Genomic DNA, 8252 nt, shown 5'->3' with positions numbered 1-8252 from the left:
AACAGTTCAGTTTCCTTCTGAGGTTCCAGAGCAGAAGCTCAGTCTGTCTAATATTTCCACACAATTAAAATGGGGAATTTGTTTATTATCATCATGTACTGAGCTACAGTGAAAATCTTGCCTGACGTACCATCCACACAGATAGATACATTGCAACAGTCCATTGAGCTGATATACGACAGAACAATCACTGTAACAAAGCATTATGGCTGCAGAGAAAGTGCAGTGCAGATAGACATATGGTGCAGGGTCACGTCGAGTTACATTGTGAGGTCGAGTCCATTTTATCATTCATTTGGCTTATAACTGCAGACAGGAAGCCGTCCTTGAGCCGGGTGTTACACGCTTTAAGGCTTTTGTATCTCTTCCCCGATGGGGGAGCGGGTTTGCAGCAAGAATGTTCAGGTTATGAGCTTCTTTGAGTACGTGGCCTGCTTTTCCGAGGGAGGGGAAGTGTAGGAAGAGTCCATGGAGCGGAGGCTTGTTTCTCTGATGTTCGCTGCTTTCCAAAGTTCTCTGCAGTTCCTTGCAGTCATGGGCAGAGCAGTAGCCATACAAAGGCATGAAGTATCGACAAGAAGCTCAGAGACCTCGGCCTTCACCCTGCCTTGTGTAGCTGGATCCTGGACTTCCTGTCAGATCGGCGGCAGGTGGTAAGAGTGGGCTCCCTCACCTCTGTCTCTCTGACCCTCAGCACACATACCCCACAGGGTGGTCTTCTTGACCCCTCGTTTACTCTCTGTATTCCCATGACTTGTGTCGCCACCCACAGCTCCAATCTGCTAATTAAATTTACTGACGACACTAGACTGACTGGCCTAATCTCAAATAATAACGAGGCAGTCGACAGAGAAGAAGTCATCACCCCGACACGGTGGTGTCAAGAAAACAACCTCTCCCTCATTGTGACAAAAACACAGGAGCTGGTTGTGGATTACAGGAGGAATGGAGACAGGGACCAAATTCAACATTTCCAAGTCTGTTATTGACACAAAATGCACATTTTAATATTGTTCATGAAGCAGTGTATTTTACATATTGTTATTGACATAAAACAAATTTACAGATTAGTACTGAGAGAGAATCGTATAATTTGTGTTCCGTGTGTTATCTGAATGTACTTGCCTGTGATGCTGCCACAAGTCAGTGTTTCTCTGTACCTGTACCTTCCCGTACTTGTGCACTTGGCAATAAATTCAACAGGATCTGAGCAATCTCAGTGAGATTTGATTAGTGATGATCATCTTGGCAGTTCGGCCCACCTGGACAAAAAAGACACATACGTTCGAATGCTGTTCATAGAATTCAGTTCAGTATTCAACACAATCATCCCTCAGAAACTGACTGGAAAGCTGAGCCTATTGGGCCTGAACACCTCTCTCTGCAACTGGATCCTAGACTTCCTGACTGGGAGACCTCAGTCAGTCCGAATCGGGAGCAGCATCTCCAACGCCATCATACTGAGCACAGGGGCTCCCCAGGGCTGTGTGCTCAGTCCACTGCTGTTCACTCTGCTGACCCACGACTGTGCTGCAACACACAGCTCGAACCATATCATCGTTCGCCGATGACACGGCCGTGGTGGGTCAACTCAGCAAGAACGACGAGTCAGCTTAAAGAGTGGAGGTGCAGCGGCTAACGGACTGGTGCAGAACCAACAACCTGTCTCTGAATGTGAACAAGACAAAAGAGATGGTTGTTGATTTCAGGAGAGCACGGAGTGACCACTCCCCGCTGAACATCGACGGCTCCTCAGTAGAGATCGTTAAGAGCACAAAATTTCTTGGTGTTCACGTGGCGGAGAATCTCACCTGATCCCTCAACATCAGCTCCATAGCAAAGGAAGCCCAGCAGTGTCTCTAGTTTCTGCAAAGGCTGAGGGAAGTCCATCTCCCTGTGGTGAACTACATTTACCTGTCTAGACACGCCCCCCCCCCCCCGCTGACTGCTCCTGTGGCTCCTCCCACTGACCGTGGCTCCTCCCACGGACCCCGGTATAAAGGCGATTGGAGACACAGCCCCGGCCTCAGTCTCCAGGATGTAGTGTGGTGGTCAATTGCTGCTTGCTCTTTCTTCCAGCCAATATAAGCCTATATCTCGCCTCATGTCTCCGAGAGTTATTGATGGTGCATCAATCCTACCCCTCCATCCTCATCACATTCTACAGGGGTTGTATTGAGAGCATCCTGAGCAGCTGCATCACTGTCTGGTTCGGAAATTGCACCATCTCCGATCGCAAGATCCTGCAGCGGACAGTGAGGTCAGCTGAGAAGATTATCAGGGTCTCTCTTCCCGCCACCACGGACATTTACCCCACACGCGGCATCCGCAACGCAAACAGCATTATGAAGGACAACACGCACCCCTCATGCAATCCCTTCTCCCTCCTGCCGTCTGGGAAAGGTCTCCGTATCATTTGGGCTCTCACGACCAGACGATGTAACAGCTTCTTCCCCCAAGCTATCGGACTCCTCGATACCCAGAGCCTGGACTGACACCAACTTACTGCCCTATTGACTTGTTTATTATTTATTGTAATGTCTGCACTGTTTTGTGCACTTTATGCAGTCCAGGGTAGGTCTGTGGTCTGGTGTAGTTTTTTTTTCTGTGTTATTTTTTATGTGGTTCAGTACAGTTTTTGTACTGTGTCATGTAACAAACACCATGGTCCAAAAAAACACGTTGTCTCATTTTTACTAAGTACTGTATCAGCAGTTATGATCGAAATGACAATAAAAGTGACTTAACTTGAATCGGCAGTTTCTGCGGGTTTGTCTCCGAGGACCCGCCCACGCTCTGATGACGCAATAAGCACTGCGCATGCTCACATTCCCGAGCTGGGCAGTGATTTTTTTTCTTTGTGTTGATCCGGAGCGGCGGATTGTCAGCGGGATCCGGATCGGGAGAGGGTCCTCGCCCCCTCGGGCGGGGAGCCGGGGGGTCGGATCAGTCTCTGCGGAGCGGGACCGACAAGATCCATGCGGTGAGTACTGAGTCCGGTCCCGAGCGATGCTGGGCAGTGAGTCCCGGTAACTTCGCCGAACTCGCGGTCTCACCCCGCTTCCTGGACAAAACCTGCCGGGGTCGGTCCGGATTGTGAGACCTTCACTCCGAACCTGGGGATATTTTCCATGCTGTGTTGATAAAAGTTGGTTCGGGGAGAAGGGTAAATGCCAAAGTTCCTGTTCTATCTTTCTCATTTTACTACATAGTAGTATGTACTGTTAATTCAGTATCTGTGCATTGCTGGAGGGCCATCAGTGATCGTCCTTGATCCCTTCTCCCACCCGATCCATCTGCTTAATCCCTGACCATCTTGTTCAACCTCTGTCCATCCTGCATCCCACCACCTCGATTATAAATATCGCCAACCTCTCTTCTACCGTTGCCTTCATTGTGAAGTCTTTTGCCTCACGGACTTATTTCTGAAATCGGAGTTTGTTACCTGGAACTACCAGAGGATTTATCTAATGCAGAATGTGGAAGGATAAAGACAGTCACTACAATTTTACTTTCAAAGTTACCAAATGGCCGCTGTGTTAATCTTTGTCAGACGGAAACTCCCAGTGTTTAAAGTGGAATCTGTTATTTCCTGTTTTGATCATTTTTGGAGAGGCAATTTTCCTGTTGCCAGGAGCAGCCAGGATCTGCAGGGAGTGGTGCACATTTTAATCGCTCTCCGGTCACTTCCCCTCATTGAGAGTTAGCGGCCTCGGGAGTAGATGGAACAGACTGATAGTGGGGTGGGGAGGATGTTGTGAGCATTCACTGTGTCGACTGTATTAACCCTGTGTTGGAATGAAGAGAAAACTAATGAATGTGGGACTTACATTTTTGCGACTTTTTTCAGGCCGTCACAAGCATCTTGTGATCAGTCAATAGTTGTGCATCATTTAAAGTCAAAAGAGAAAATGCTGGAACCGTTCAGCAGATCCGAAAGCATCATTTCTGATACTGAGTCTTCCACAGTTTCTCTTTCCACAGATCCAGTCTGATGTACCGAGTTTCCAGCATTTAATTTCAATTTGAAATGTTATTCCTGTTCGCCCACAGGAAATGCGACGGCCAATTGTGCTGGGCAAAATCTCATTTAACTATAAGATAATGATAAAATGCTTTCAGTTTAGCTGCTGGAGACAATGTGAAACGTATCCCTGCCTACTGGTGACCCGCGCCCAGGTTTTCCAGCCCAATATCTGCTCCAGTCAGAGGATTATCAGGTTCCAATTCTGCCACAGTTTGATGTAGGAGTGTTAATTTTTGAACTCTGAATGACCGAGACACTGCAGCATGTTACCGGCAGCAAGGGAGTCCTGGGAAAATTGGTGCTTGGACTGTAATCCTGGTATGTAGACTCCTGGAATATAGAACTGTCAGTATTTGGGATTTGACCAGGTCAGTACTTCAGTAGATGGGGTTGGATATTCCTCCCCCCACAATGAATCAGAAGTCTCGGGTTGCTGGACATTGGTTGTGGGGAAATCCCTGATGTGGGGACGATGTGCGAGGTAAGTGGCACGTTCAGCTGTGTGACCCTATCACACATTTTGACCCTGGTGAAATTGAGCTGGGGATCGAGCTGCTCAGGCTCATGAGGTGTTGAGAGAGTGTTTATGGTCTGTGGTCAGATGCTTGTTTCTGGAGTTCCTTTGGAGTCGATGAGTTCTAATCTGAGGAGAGAATGAGTTCCTCTACCATCCCTCACATGGAGAGATGGTCAGTAAATGTTTGCAGCAGTAGAATTGGACCCAGGATTCAGTGTTCAAAGTGTATTTGGAAATTACCCTCACTGTCACCTGTCTGTTCGTCAGTGGTCCTGGGCCTGTTCTCAACGAAGTTCTGAGGGACAGTGGGGGTGGGTGTTGTGCTTGTTTAAGGAAACCTACCGAATGCTGAAAAGCCTGGATACAGTGGACATGGAGAGGATATTTCCATTAGACCAGGGGTTTCAAACTCATTTTAGGTCACGGAGCGGATTGAGCAAGATGCAGCTTCATGCGGGCCGGATCAGTCGGACGCGTGCGAACGCAGCTTTCGTTGCCTCCGTTTTTTCAGCCTGGTCTCATGTGTCTCAGTCTCTGCTATAACTACAAAATGTTTCACTTTACAAACTCCGTTTCTTATGAAGAAGACTGCCGAATAAACACTAAAAACCCTGAAAAACTGGTACCTGAATAAACTTAGCATTAGCCATATCATACGCCATAGGCACTTCGATTACTGGGGCCAGCTTTAATAGTAATTAGATATTATCTCGCGGGCCAAAGATAATTCTACCGTGGGCCAGATTTGGCCCGCGGGCCTTGTGTTTGAAATATATGCATTAGACGGAGAGTCTGGGATCTGAGAACATAGTCTCAGAATAAAGAAGCTTCCCTTTAAAATTGAGATGAGGAGAATATCAAGTAAAGTGTTGCTGATCTGTGGAATTTGTTGCCACAGAAGGTGGATGAAGCTGTTATTGGGGTATATTTATGGCAGAGGTTAATATATTTGTGTTTGCTCCTAGTAGCTTCAGGGTTACAGGAGGAAGGCAGGAATATGGTGTTGGAATGACATCAGCCATGGTTGAATGGTGGGGCAGACCAGATGGATCAAATCACATAATTCTGTTCCTGACTGAAAGATAGCTCCTCCTTATCCCATATCGTTTTGTGACGTGTGAGGAACAAATACAAATTTGTTCACTCAGATCATTATATTTGTCTTCAATGTTTAAATTTCAGTGAGTTTTACTCTTAGGAACATTGAGCAGTAATGATTTGTTCTCCTTTATGTTGTTAATATGCTTCATTGTTTTTCATTTTAAAGCTAGATCAGCGGTGAGAGATTTACTGGAAGAAAAGCCCACAACTGGAAGCAAACCACAACTGAGGACAAAGGAAGATCAACAAGTGAACCAGCCCGAGGACTGACAGCATCAACTGGAGAGAACCCTTCAGACTCAGGGTTTCCAGTGATTCAGTTAGGAGAAAGTTTGGTGAGTCTCATTTACTCAAACACTGGTCCTTTAGACATTACATACCTGTACAAAGGAAGCTAGGAAATAGTTGGGAGTGAAACTGAATGTGCCCAGAAGAACCAGTTATGCCTCTGTCAGACCCAGTTGCAATCACTCCAGGTCTGGTAATGTGCTGTCAGTGATCCCTGTTCTTTAAAGCCACTCCCATTCCCTCAGTGTTTGATAATCTCAAGCTCTTGCATCTTCTGAAATAGATTTAGATCACTTCTGATGTTTCCTTGCTTGGCTGTGTTAGGTCACAATCATCTCAAAATACTTTGATAATTCCCTCCCTTTATGAGACGCCGCAATTGCTTCGTTCTGTAGTGATTTCAGACATGTAGAACTACCAGGAACTACCGTACATGACATGTAAATTGACTCCTCTGCCTGTTGCAAGCTATAATGATATACTTCCTTCGAGTATATGGTTGTGCAATCCTCTGCTGAGAACCAACCCATCTGATGCCAAACGTCCCAGTACCACATTTCATTCAGTCACAAAAAGCAAAAGCCAATCGATAATTTACATTTACATATCCTGCCTTCATCAAATATTTCTACTAATAAAGTCTCAGAACCTCCGACCCTGTGATTAAGCAGAAATAGGTTCTGCAACGAAGTTATGTTCCAATTTGACCCTGTACCAAAGGGATGGGTTATATCTGTACTTGAGATGAACGACTCTCCTGCAGCTGCCGGGGTCGGTTCAAACTCAGTCATTGCGGGACGGCAAACAAAGTGTTAGTGCAGATGATGGAGCAGTTGGGATTAAGGCAGATACAATGTTCAGAGAGACTGTGGAAGGATCGGTTGTGGACAGGGAATCATGTAGTCAGTTAGATGGGTTGAAATGTGTTTACTTCAATACAAAAAGTATTAATAATAAGAGTAAATCTAACATGGTTCAGTACACGAAAGGTGCATGTTGTCACCGTTACACAGACTTGACTGTTACAAGGGCAGGATTGGCTGTTTGATGTTTCAGGGTTTAGTTGTTTCAGAATGCATAAGGAGGGGGTGAAATGGGGACAATTGTGACTGCTTATCAGGGATGGTATCATAGCAACAGAAACGGAGGACATCATGGAGGGACCATGTTCACACAGCGTGAATGATAGTCAGAAACGGGAAGGGAGTAATCTTCATACCTACCCAAAAGCGACTGGGATAATGAGGAGCAGATAACTTGGCAGCTTTTCGAAAAGTGAAAATGCAACAGGGTTGCTGTCATTGTTGACCTCAACTTTCCTGATGTTGATTATATAGATATAAAATCGGCATTTCGATGGTGAGTGGAGAAAAGTGTAGGGGAGGTGCCGGAGATAATTTTCCACAATATGTGACAGTCATGCACCGACATTTGGATCGACAGAGTCTGATCAGGAGACACATGGCATTGTGCATGGGAATTTGTGTTCAACAAGACTTGTTACAGTTTTTGAAGATGAGTGTCATTGAGGGCAGGGGAAAGGACGTTGTACATTGAGCTTCAGTAAAGCCTTTGACAAGGTGCCAAATGACAGCTCGGTCTGGAAAATAAGATCACATGCGGTCCAGGGTGAGAAAGTTAGATGGATTCAAAATTGCCTGGAAAGTAGCAAGCAAAGAGTGAAGGTTGAAGGTTTTTCTTTAAAAAGAGGCCGCAAGACTGCTAGTTGGGACATTTGATATTCGTTATTTGATAGCAATGATTTGAATGCGAATGTACAAGGCTTGACTAGTAAGTTCACTAATGACACAAAATTAGTAGATGGTGTTCATGATGAATATTATCATAGCTTATAGGGGATCTAAATGCGCAAAGGAGTGGTAAATGGATTGTAAAACAAACAGGAGTGGCAACGGTTTCACGCAGAGCTTGGTGATGATGTGGAGGGACCTGCCAGAGGAAGTGGATGAGACAGGCACAATTGTATATTTCCAGAAGCAGATGGATTGAGGATGCCAGGAGGAAATGGGCCTAAAACAGAAAAAGAGGATCAAATCTGTGGGCACAGTGGTTAGCATTTTATCATCGGGCTGAAGGGTCTGCATTTGTGCTCTATTGCTCTGTTACTCTATCAGTAGGATGCGCCAGATATCACTGGACAGACATGCCGACAGACGGGGCATGGTTGGTCCCTAAGCCAACTCCTGCTCTGATACAGGGGATATAGGTTCTGTCATATTTACAAAGTAATTATATCTCCGACTCACTGCCTGCTTGTGTGTAATTCAGATAATCACCGGCAGGTGGAGCATTTCTGCA

This window comes from Hemitrygon akajei, unplaced genomic scaffold, assembly GCF_048418815.1.
Source record: "Hemitrygon akajei unplaced genomic scaffold, sHemAka1.3 Scf000102, whole genome shotgun sequence".
NCBI classification, from domain to species: domain Eukaryota; kingdom Metazoa; phylum Chordata; class Chondrichthyes; order Myliobatiformes; family Dasyatidae; genus Hemitrygon; species Hemitrygon akajei.
This window is presented reverse-complemented; position numbering follows the sequence as displayed.